General features: G+C 45.7%; 1 protein-coding gene across 1 annotated transcript in view; it reads right to left on the minus strand.

Moving 5' to 3' along the window:
* Positions 1-11,803, minus strand: part of abca2 (ATP-binding cassette, sub-family A (ABC1), member 2) — a 327,339-nt gene that overhangs the window by 43,710 nt on the left and 271,826 nt on the right. The gene's annotated exons all lie outside the window — the stretch shown is intronic.

The raw sequence follows: 11,803 nt of genomic DNA on the forward strand, positions 1-11,803 counted from the left end.
AGCTTGGAAAATCTCAGTGCAATGCTTTCCTTTCCTGCACTTCCTTCTTATGTGAACAAGCACGTTGGAATCTTGTTCCATGACCACAACTTACACGGTGGAAGATCAACACAGTCATTACATCATTATAGTTTGCCAAGGAAGTCAGGGCAGGAGAATTTGTGGGGAAATTAATAACGCAGCTAATGCAGAGGAAAAGAAAGATTTACATGACGGTGTCTCAATACGCAGACCATCCCACGAGGACTGACAAAAACTCTGACAACATATAAACATAGCAACATAGAAAATAGGTGCAGGAGGAGGCCATTCGGCCCTTCAAGCCAGCACCGCCATTCATTGTGATCATAGCTGATCATCCTCAATCAATAACCCCTTAATAACAGGTGGAGTCAAGGGATATGCCTTCTCCCCATATCCCTTGACTCCACCAGCCCCCAGAGTTCTATCTAACTCTCATTTAAATCCATCCAGTGATTTGGCCTCCACTGCCCTCTGTGGCAGGGAATTCCACAAATCATTCATTATTGCCTGATCCGCTCAGTTGCCGCGTCACAGCGCCAGAGACACGGGTTCGATCCTGACTGCGGGTGCTGTACGTACGGAGTTTGTACGTTCTCCCCGTGACCTGCATGGGTTTTCTGCAAGATTATATTTATTTTTTCTGATATTATTTTGCATATTTACTCCTCCATCTCCTTCCCACCTATTGCCTACATTGTGTACAAGGTATAATCTATCAAGAAAATGCGTTAACTCCACAAATATATTATTAATCTGTGTTTACATGAGTAACCTACATGAAAGTCAATGGTATAAACCCTCTCATAGGGATATTCAACTGCACTGCCCAAAGCTGTGGATTAAAAGCCCAGAATGAGCTACACTATGTTAGCCCATTTTCAGTAGTCATAGAGCGATACAGCATGGAAAAATGCCCCTCAGCCAAACTTGCCCACACCGGCCAAAATGTCCCATCTATACTGGTCACACCTGCCCACATTGAGGTCCATATCCCTCCAAACCTGTCCTATTCATGCACCTGTCTAACTGTTTCTTAAATGTTGGGATAGTCCCCCAGCCTCAACTACCTCCTCTGGCATGTGTTTAAGAAGGAACTGCAGATGCTGGAAAATCGAAGGTACACAAAAATGCTGGAGAAACTCAGCGGGTGCAGCAGCATCTATGGAGCGAAGGAAATAGGCAACGTTTCGGGTTTTTGAGTTGAGTTGAAGAGTCTGAAGAAGGGTTTCGGCCAGAAACGTTGCCTACTTCCTTCGCTCCATAGATGCTGCTGTACCCGCTGAGTTTCTCCAGCATATTTGTGTACCTACCTCCTCTGGCAGCTTGTTCCATACACCCGCCACCCTTTGTGTGAAAAAGCTACCCCTCAGATTCCTATTAAATCTTTTCCCCTTCACCTTAAACCTATGTGCTCTGGTCCTTGATATACCTACTCTGTGCATCTACCCGATCTATTCCTCTCATGATTTTATACAGATCACCCCTCATCCTCCAGTGCTCCAAAGAATAGAGACACAGTCTACTCAACCTCTCCCAGTAGCTCAGACCCTCGAGTCCTGGCAACATCCTTGGGAATAGTAGGTGATTGATGCAAAAACAAGAACAAATAGATTATTAATATTGCTGTGTGTGGGTGCATTAATTCTGACTCATTCATTTGTCATTAGCTTAGTAACAAGTCCCACCTATCTCATGTTGTACTTTCACACTAGTAATTGCAGACATCATTACAATGCATGCAGTTTCATTCTAAATGTCATCTTTCCAGACAACACTTTGCTGCATTGTAAGGGAAGGAACATATGGTGGCAGGGTGTCTGAAATTCACAATTCCCGATTACGGGTGCTGTCGAACGGAGTTTGCACGTTCTCCCCCCCGACCGCGTGGGTTTTCTCCGAGATCTTCAGTTTCCTCCCACACTCCAAAGACGTACAGGTTTGTCGGTTAATTGGTTTGGTGTAAATGTAAAAAAAACTGTCCATACTGCGTGTACAACAGCGTTATTGAGCGGGGATCGCTGGTCGGTGTGGACTCGGTGGGCTGAGGGAACCGTTTCCGCGCTGTATCTCTAAACTATAAAAAGCTAAACGTTCTTGAACAGCCGCTCTTCACAATCGGGGCAGAGAAGACCCAACTCAAAAACAGCGTTTGACGGCACTGGGCCTGTACTCGCTGGAGTTTAGAAGGATGAGGGGTGAAGCCTCATTGAAACTTACCGAATAGTGAAAGGACTGGATAGAGTGGATGTGGAGAGGATGTTTCCACTAGTGGGAGAGTCTAGGACCAGAGGCCACAGCCTCAGAAATAAAGGACGTTCCTTTAGAAAGGAGATGAACAGGAATGTCTTTAGTCAGAGGGTGGTGAATCAGTAGAATTCATTGCCTCAGACAGCTGTGGAGGCCAAGTCAGTGGATATATTTAAGGCACAGATTGACAGATTCTGGGTGTCAGGGGTTATGGGGAGAAGGCAAGAGAATGAGGTTGAGAGTGAAAGATAGATCAGCCGTGATTGAATGGCGGGGTAGACTTGATGGGTCGAATGGCCTCAATCTGCTCCCAGACCTGATGAAAGAACTCACAACTTTCTTAAAGGTTTTCTGATTTCTCTTATTTCGAAAATAATTGTAATTTGCACGTCCTCCCTGTAATGACGGGGAAGAAACTGCCCCTGAATCTGGAGGTGTGCGTTTACACACTTCCGCAACTCTTGCCTGACAGGAGAGGGGAGAAGAGGGAGTGACCGGGGTGGGACTGGTCCTTGATGATGCTGCTGGCCTTGCCGAGGCAGCGTGAGGTGTAGATGGAGTCGATGGAAGGGAGGTTGGTTTGTGTGATTATACAAAACACCAAATGGAGCCCACCTTTCAACATTCTCAGCCTGGTGTCCATAACATTGGCGGTTATAGCATTGATTTCAAGTAACCCTCTCTCTCCATCCCTCCCCCATCCTAGTTCTCCGATTAGTTTGACTGTCCTCCTGATTACATTTTACTTTGTCAGCCTCGTTGTCTCCTTTCCCTTGCTAACAATGATCCATTCTACATTTTCCCTGACCTCAGTCTCCTTTGATCTCTGGTTTACCCACCTTGCCCTCCCATATCTCTTGTTTCCCTCTCCCCTGACTCTCAGTCTGAAGAAGGGTCTCGACCCGAAACGTCACCCATTCCTTCTCCCCAGAGATGCTGCCTGTCCCGCTGAGTCACTCCGGCATGTTGTGTCTATCTTCGATTGCCCCTGACATAACATCTACTTCCTAAAAAAATAACCAAATAGCATGCTGAATCTGGCTGGTTAATCTCCTATTTTTAATGAGCAGATATAAATAAACCAATATACTGACTGATCCTTGAAGAAGGCATTGCATGAGAGAGATCTCAACAATACCAGGTCCATTATAATGAGGGATTGATGCAAATTGCTGCAAATCTGTTCATGCATTGCAACTCACTTCAGTGAAGTTCCACCTCACGAGTTTCCACAACCACAGCTAGGGATTAAACTTGGGATGGTGTAGACGGGAAAGGTTGAGAGAGCAGGCAGGGTGTGATCATTCACTGTGCACACAGGCTTCATGTTTCCTGCACCGATGAGCATTGTTTTGGTATCGACCCATGTTAAAGTCTTATGGAAACGTATAAAATTATAAAAGGACTGGACAAACTAGATGCGGGAAAAATGTTCCCAATGATGGGGGCGTCCAGAACCAAGGGGCCACACAGTCTAAGAATAAAGGGGTAGGCCATTTAAAACTGAGATGAGAAAAAAACGTTTTCACCCAGAGAGTTGTGAATTTGTGGAATTCCCTGCCACAGAGGGCAGTGGAGGCCAAGTCACTGGATGGATTTAGAAACATAGAAACATAGAAATTAGGTGCAGGAGTAGGCCATTCGGCCCTTCGAGCCTGCACCACCATTCAATATGATCATGGCTGATCATCCAACTCAGTATCCCGTACCTGCCTTCTCTCCATACCCCCTGATCCCTTTAGCTACAAGGGCCACATCTAACTCCCTCTTAAATATAGCCAATGAACTGGCCTCAACTACCTTCTGTGGCAGAGAATTCCACAGATTCACCACTCTCTGTGTGAAAAAAGTTGTTCTCATCTCGGTCCGAAAAGATGTCTCCCTTATCCTTAAACTGTGACCCCTTGTTCTTCCTGCATCTAGCCTGTCCAACCCATTAAGAATTTTGTAAGTTTCTATAAGATCCCCTCTCAATCTTCTAAATTCGAGAGAGTATAAACCAAGTCTATCCAGTCTTTCTTCATAAGACAGTCCTGACATCCCAGGAATCAGTCTGGTGAACCGTCTCTGCACTCCCTCTATGGCAATAATGTCCTTCCTCAGATTTGGAGACCAAAACTATACGCAATACTCCAGGGTGTGGTCTCACCAAGACCCTGTACAACTGCAGTAGAACCTCCCTGCTCCTATACTCAAATCCTTTTGCAATGAAAGCTAACATACCTTTAAAAGAGAGTTAGATAGAGCTCCAGGGGCTAGTGGTGTCAAGGGATAAGGGGAGAAGGCAGGCACGGGTTATTGATTGTGGATGATCAGCCATGATCACAATGAATGGCGGTGCAGGCTCGAAGGGTCGAATGGCCTACTCCTGCACCTATTTTCTATGTTTCTATGTTTCTATAACCTTCTAAACTCCAGCGAGTACAGGCCCAGTGCTGCCAAACGCTCATCATATGCTTCTATGTTTCTAAAATCCATCAGACATCGCGAGTCTATCTATTTACCATCTTGAGATTCAACAACATACACTAACAAGACTAAATAACTCGAATAAATCTGCATACTTTGATTTAATAATAGATGCCTCTACTATCCTCAGAGAGAACAGTTGAAAAAATGTTAATGAGTATTTGTAGGAAGGAACTGCAGATGCTGGTTTAAACCGAAGGTAGACACTAAAAGCTGGAGTAACTCAGCGGGACAGGCAGCATCTCTGGAGAGAAGGAATGGGTGACGTTTCGGGTCGAGGCCCTTCTTCATAAATGTTACATTTATTAATTGGGAGTCTAAAATATAATGAATGAAAATTAATACTTTTGTATTTTAGTTTAGAGATACAACGCAGAACAGGCCCTTCGGCCCACCGAGGCCGGGGTGACCAACAAACTCTGCACACTATCCTACACACACTAGGGACAATTTACAATTTCACCAAGCCATTTCACCGCTAAAAACTTGCACGTCTTTGGAGTGCGGGAGGAAACTGGAGCACCCGGAGAAAACCCACGCAGGTCACGGGGAGAACGTACCCGGGTCTCTGGCGCCGTGAGGCAGCAACTCTACCGCTGCGCCACCACTTCTACATCTGTGAGGTGTTTGCAGATGAGGCGCAGAATTTCAACGAGAACGATTCGAAAGAAAATTGGAATAACAACCAAAGCTTGTTTATCACACACGCGTCCCCGCTGAGATCGGGTGTGTTGTGGAGAAGACGGCTAATATCATGGCTTGCATGCCATCATGGGATAAAGGCAACTCTGACCTTGATATGAGAGCTCTTGACTTCATCCCACAGCAATTATTCAAGCCAGCCTTGAAGCACTCCTGACTATCAAGTAGGACTTGTCCTGCACTTACAGCAAGGACAGGCATTTCACTTTGCATCTTTAGAACTCATACTCAGTAGTTCAACAACTCAGAAAGTTACAGAGCACTTTATAAGTTCAAAAGGATTAGCAGTAGTTCATAAGTTCTAGGAGCAGAATTAGGCCATTCGGCCCATCCAGCAACTCTACCGCTGCGCCACCGCGCTGCCCTCAGACATTCAGACTTTTACGTTGTTTCGACAAGTTTGTTAAACTAAAGACATCATCGATTGGGACAGTCTCAAAACTACAGGATTTGAAGAGTTGAAGAGGTACTGTATGTTGACTGAGAATTACTCCCCGGATAGAGTTGCTGCCTCACAGCGCCAGAGACCCGGGTTCGATCCTGACTACGGGTGCTGTCTCTACGGAGTTTGTACGTTCTCCCCATGACCAATGTGGGTTTTCTCCGGGTGCTCTGGTTTCCTCCAATATCCCAAAGATGTACAGGTTTGCAGGTTAATTGGCTTTGGTAAAAATTGTAAATTGTACCTAGCCTGCGTGGGGGGGATAGTATTTATGTATGGGGGTGATCACACGTCAGCGCGGACTCGATGGGCCGAAGAGCCTGTTTCCGCGCTGTTTCTCTAACATCTCCAACCTTCTGTGGCAATGAATTCCACAGATTCACCACCCTCTGGCTGAAGAAACTATTTCTCATCTTCTTTCTAAGGTACGTCCATTTATTTTGAGGCTCTAACCACAGTTTGGTTTTCCCAGTCTTTTGTATCTGCCCGGTGAGAGTATTGGTTGATAATCACGTTAGAAGCTGGTTGCAAGGACTGTGCCTTCTGGGACACAGTGAGTACATGTAATACATGAGTGAAGAATGCCATGCTAAATGCATGTTTAGTTTAGTTTAGTTTAGTAGACTTTCTTGTCTTCAGATAAGTTTAGTTTTAGTTTAGAGATACAGCGCAGAAACAGGCCCTTCGGCCCACCGAGCCCGCTCCCCGCACACTAATACTATCCCACGCACACTAGGGACAATTTACTATTTTTACCAAAGCCAATTAGACTACAAACCTGCACGTCTTTGGAGTGTGGGAGGAAAGCGAAGATCTCGGAGAAAACCCACGCAGGTCACGGGAAGAACGTACAAACTCCGTACAGACAGCGCCCGTAGTCGGGATCGAACCTGGGTCTCTGGCGCTGTGAGGCAGCAACTCTATCGCTGCGCCACCGTGCTGCACTCAGCTTGAAGGCTGGAGGTCCCGCTAGGCCAATTGTGTATGAATTCTGCAGCACTGAATCCAAAATATCTTACAAGGATGAGGAACAAACTGTGAAAATTCCAAATGGTTTTGGTGAGCGTGGGGTAATGTTTCTGACTGTATTAAGAGAAGCCTCAGGAGGGGAAGATAGATACAAAAAAGCTGGAGTAACTCAGTGGGTCAGGCAGCAACTCTGGAGAAAACCCTCCTTCTAGGGACAATTTACACTTATACCAAGCCAATTAATCTACAAACCTGGACATCTTTGGAGTGTGGAAGGAACATTGTACACTGGATGTTTAAGAAGGAACTGCAGATGCTGGAAAAATCGAAGGTAGACAAAAAATGCCAGAGTTACTCAGCGGGTGAGGCAGCATTTATGTAGAGAAGGAATAGGTGAAATTTCGGCTCGAGACCCTTCATCAGTCTGTAGAAGGGTCTCGATCCGAAACGTCGCCAATTCCTTCTCTACATAGATGCTGCCTCACCCGCTGAGTTCCTCCAGCATGTTGTGTCTACCTTTGTACACTGTGGATGGTTCGATTGTAATCATAGAAACATAGAAACATAGAAATTAGGTGCAGGAGTAGGCCATTCGGCCCTTCGAGCCTGCACCGCCATTCAATATGATCATGGCTAATCATCCAACTCAGTATCCCGTACCTGCCTTCTCTCCATACCCTCTGATCCCCTTAGCCACAAGGGCCACATCTAACTCCCTCTTAAATATAGCCAATGAACTGGCCTCAACTACCCTCTGTGGCAGAGAGTTCCAGAGATTCACCACTCTCTGTGTGAAAAAGGTTTTTCTCATCTCGGTTTTAAAGGATTTCCCCCTTATCCTTAAGCTGTGACCCCTTGTCCTGGACTTCCTCAACATCGGTAACAATCTTCCTGCATCTAGCCTGTCCAACCCCTTAAGAATTTTGTAATTTTCTATAAGATCCCCTCTCAATCTCCTGAATTCTAGAGAGTATAAACCAAGTCTATCCAGTCTTTCTTCATAAGACAGTCCTGACATCCCAGGAATCAGTCTGGTGAACCTTCTCTGCACTCCCTCTATGGCAATAATGTCCTTCCTCAGATTTGGAGACCAAAACTGTACGCAATACTCCAGGTGTGGTCTCACCAAGGCCCTGTACAACTGCAGTAGAACCTCCCTGCTCCTATACTCAAATCCTTTTGCAATGAAAGCTAACATACCATTCGCTTTCTTTACTGCCTGCTGCACCTGCATGCCTACCTTCAATGACTGGTGTACCATGACACCCAGGTCTCGCTGCATCTCCCCTTTTCCCAATCGGCCACCATTTAGATAATAGTCTGCTTTCCCGTTTTTGCCACCAAAATGGATAACCTCACATTTATCCACATTATACTGCATCTGCCAAACATTTGCCCACTCACCCAGCCTATCCAAGTCACCTTGCAGTCTCCTAGCATCCTCCTCAACAGTCTGAATTATGTCAATCATGTATCATCTTTCCTCTGACTGGTTAGCACGCAAGAAAATCTTTTCACTGTGACAATAAACTAAACTCAAACACAAACAAAGTTACCTCGGCAAGATTATCAATGTGTTGGTACTTGAAGATAATTTGTTATATTTAGCTTGCACCACTTAAAAACAAGCCTTGGTTCACACAATATGATGTAACTGGCGCAGAGAATAAATGGGTCTGCCTGCGAGAATAAATAATGTAAAACACCAGATGATTATTAATGATACCTGAAATATCTGTGGGTGCAATGTGAATGAAGCGCTTTGGACTTCAGTGTGGAGTGTGAGTATATTTAGACTATGATGTGTATCATTGTTAAAGATTCCCAGAAGTAGTTCACAATTAACCTCAATGAGTTCCACAATGCTGTCGTATTCTCCAGAAAACCCTTAAATGGGCTCATTACACTATTATTGAACACGAATGAGATCATGAATGTGAATATGGCACTTGAAGTCATTGAGTCACACCGCACGGAAACAGGCCCTTCGACCCAACTTGTCCCTGCTGACCAACATGCCCCTTCTACACTAGTCTCACCTGCCCACATTTGGCCCATATCCCTAAATGTTTAAATGTTTCTTAAACGTTGCGATGGTCCTAGCCTCAACTATCTCCTCTGGCAGCTCGTTCCATACACCCACCACCCTTGGTGTGGAAAAAGTTACCCCTCAGATTCGTATTAAATCTTTTCCCCTTCACCTCAAGCCCACACCCTCTGGCCCTCGATTCCTTTACTCTGGGCAAGAGACTGTGTGCATCTACATGCGTTTGTGTCTATCTTCTGTGAGGTAATGAGTTGCTCTACCCCTTTACTGCATGTGCTGTTGCTTTTGTCACATTAGAGCGTTCATCTAAGTAAAATAATAGAAACATAGAAACGTAGAAATTAGGTGCAGGAGTAGGCCATTCGGCCCTTCGAGCCTGCACCGCCATTCAATATGATCATGGCTGATCATCCAACTCAGTATCCCGTACCTGCCTTCTCTCCATACCCTCTGATCCCCTTGGCCACAAGGGCCACATCTAACTCCCTCTTAAATATAGCCAATGAACTGGCCTCAACTACCCCTCTGTGGCAGAGAGTTCCAGAGATTCACCACTCTCTGTGTGAAAAAGGTTCTCCTCATCTCGGTTTTAAAGGATTTCCCCCTTATCCTTAAGCTGTGACCCCTTGTCCTGGACTTCCCCAACATCGGGAGCAATCTTCCTGCATCTAGCCTGTCCAACCCCTTAAGAATTTTGTAAGTTTCTATAAGATCCCCTCTCAATCTCCTAAATTCTAGAGAGTTTGCATTCACAGCTCTAACTGAAGGGGAGCATTAAGCTTCACGCCAAGTTGGGTCAAATCAACATGATGTCAACCTCCTCCAATTCAAATAGTTTCCTAGTGCGGTTTATTTCAGCGGAAAACTATTGGATCTGCAAATAAAGAGTCGATATTTAGGATATCGATAGTGGCATTTAAAAGGCTTTTAGACAGACACGTGGAAGTGCAGGGAATAGAGGGATATGGATCATGTACAGGCAGATGAAATCAGTTTAATATGTAGGAAGGAACTGCAGATGCTGCTTTACACTGAAGATAGACACAAAATGCTGGAGTAACTCAGTGGGACCGGCAGCATCTCTGGAGGGAAGGAATGGGTGACGTTTCGGGTGGAGACCTTTCTTCAGACTGAATGAGGTTTGGGGTCAAGACCTGACGGAAGAAGGGTCTCGATGGGGAACCGCAGAGATCAACTTTAACCTGGCATCATGTTCACCACAGACACTGTGGGCTGAAGGGCCTCTTCCTGTGCTGTACTCTCCTGTGTTATATGTCGGAGAACCAGTCATTCTCAGAAATAATAGTCATGCATCCGTTACAGATGAGCTTGCCACACACTGCCGATCTGGATGGTGAGTCAGGGGACCACGGCATGGGGGGACAAAGGGGGATACGGAGTGGGGGAGGAGGGGGAGGGGGTGACTCTAGTTTTAGAATCCTCTGTCCAGGGCAAAAGCCTGCGTTTGTTTGTTCTGGTGAAGGCGCTGGACAAGTGCTCCTGGACAACAGTCCCTTGTCTGTTTCTTTTTGTTTCACTGTTAATTTAATTTTAATTTCAGCTTTATCGTGTGCCTTGTTGTGTGATGTGACTGTCGGCAGAACAAGTTCCCTCCGGGGTTACACAAAAAAGCTGGAGAAACTCAGCGGGTGCAGCAGCATCTATGGAGCGAAGGAAATAGGCAACGTTTCGGGCCGAAACCCTTCTTCAGACTGGTTCCTCTGGGGATGAGGAGACTTTTATCGTATCGTACAATTTTGTATCACAATCACATCCGCTTGTTGCTCTCTGTTTGATTCCACGGCCAGCAGCACCCCCTGCTGTTATAAAATGACAACTACAGAGAACAACATTAGTGAAAGACATAAAAAGCTAACAGCCCAGTGGTATGAATATTAATTCCCCTGAGGGCGTGTCCTACTGTACGGGCTAATTCAAGAGTTCGCCCGAGTTTCCCCTGAATCTAACGCGGAGAATTACGGTAATAGCCGCACGTCGGTACTCGGGGCTCTCGTGGACATTTATCAACATGTTGAAAAATCTTCACAAGCTTACCGCGTTTCCCCGAGTACCTGCCGTTAGCGTTACGAGCCGCTAAAAGACGTCCCCGAGCTCCGAGGTACCCGCTACGTACATTCTACGTGCTTACCACGAGTTTAATTTTTTTAACTCGGGAGAGCTCTTGAATTACCTCGTACAGTGGGACAGCCCCTTAACTTCAGGTAGCCACGACATTCCCACCCTCGCCACCCCTCCCTCACCCAAGTCGCACCAGCTTCTAGTTCTCACCCAACAAACAGCTAACAACAGTATCATCGTTACTTTATTGCATGCCTTTTATTCATTGTTCTTTATCTCTCTACATCATTGTCTATATGTCTCGTTTCCCTTTACCCTAACCAATCTGAAGAGTCATTATATTTTCAATCATTATATTTTAGACTCACAAGTAAAAAATGTAACATTTATGAAGAAGGTCTGAAACATAGAAACATAGAAATTAGGTGCAGGAGTAGGCCATTCGGCCCTTCGAGCATGGAGTTATGGAGGATGGAGTTAGGAGGGAGATGGATCAGCCATCATTGAATGGCGATGTAGACTTGATGGGCCGAATGGCCTAATTCTGCTCCTATCAGAGGGTATGGAGAGAAGGCAGGTACGGGATACTGAGTTGGATGATCAGCCATGATCATATTGAATGGCGGTGCAGGCTCGAAGGGCCGAATGGCCTACTCCTGCACCTATTTTCTATGTTTCTATCACTTATGACCCTATGAGTAGGGGAGTCCAGAACCAGAGGGCATAGAGTCTGAAGAAGGGTCTCGACCCAAAACGTCACCCATTCCTTCTCTCCATAGATGCTGCCTGTCCCGCTGAGTTACTCCAGCATTTTGTGTCTATCT

This window comes from Leucoraja erinacea, chromosome 31 (genome assembly GCF_028641065.1).
Source record: "Leucoraja erinacea ecotype New England chromosome 31, Leri_hhj_1, whole genome shotgun sequence".
Taxonomy (NCBI): Eukaryota; Metazoa; Chordata; class Chondrichthyes; order Rajiformes; family Rajidae; genus Leucoraja; species Leucoraja erinaceus.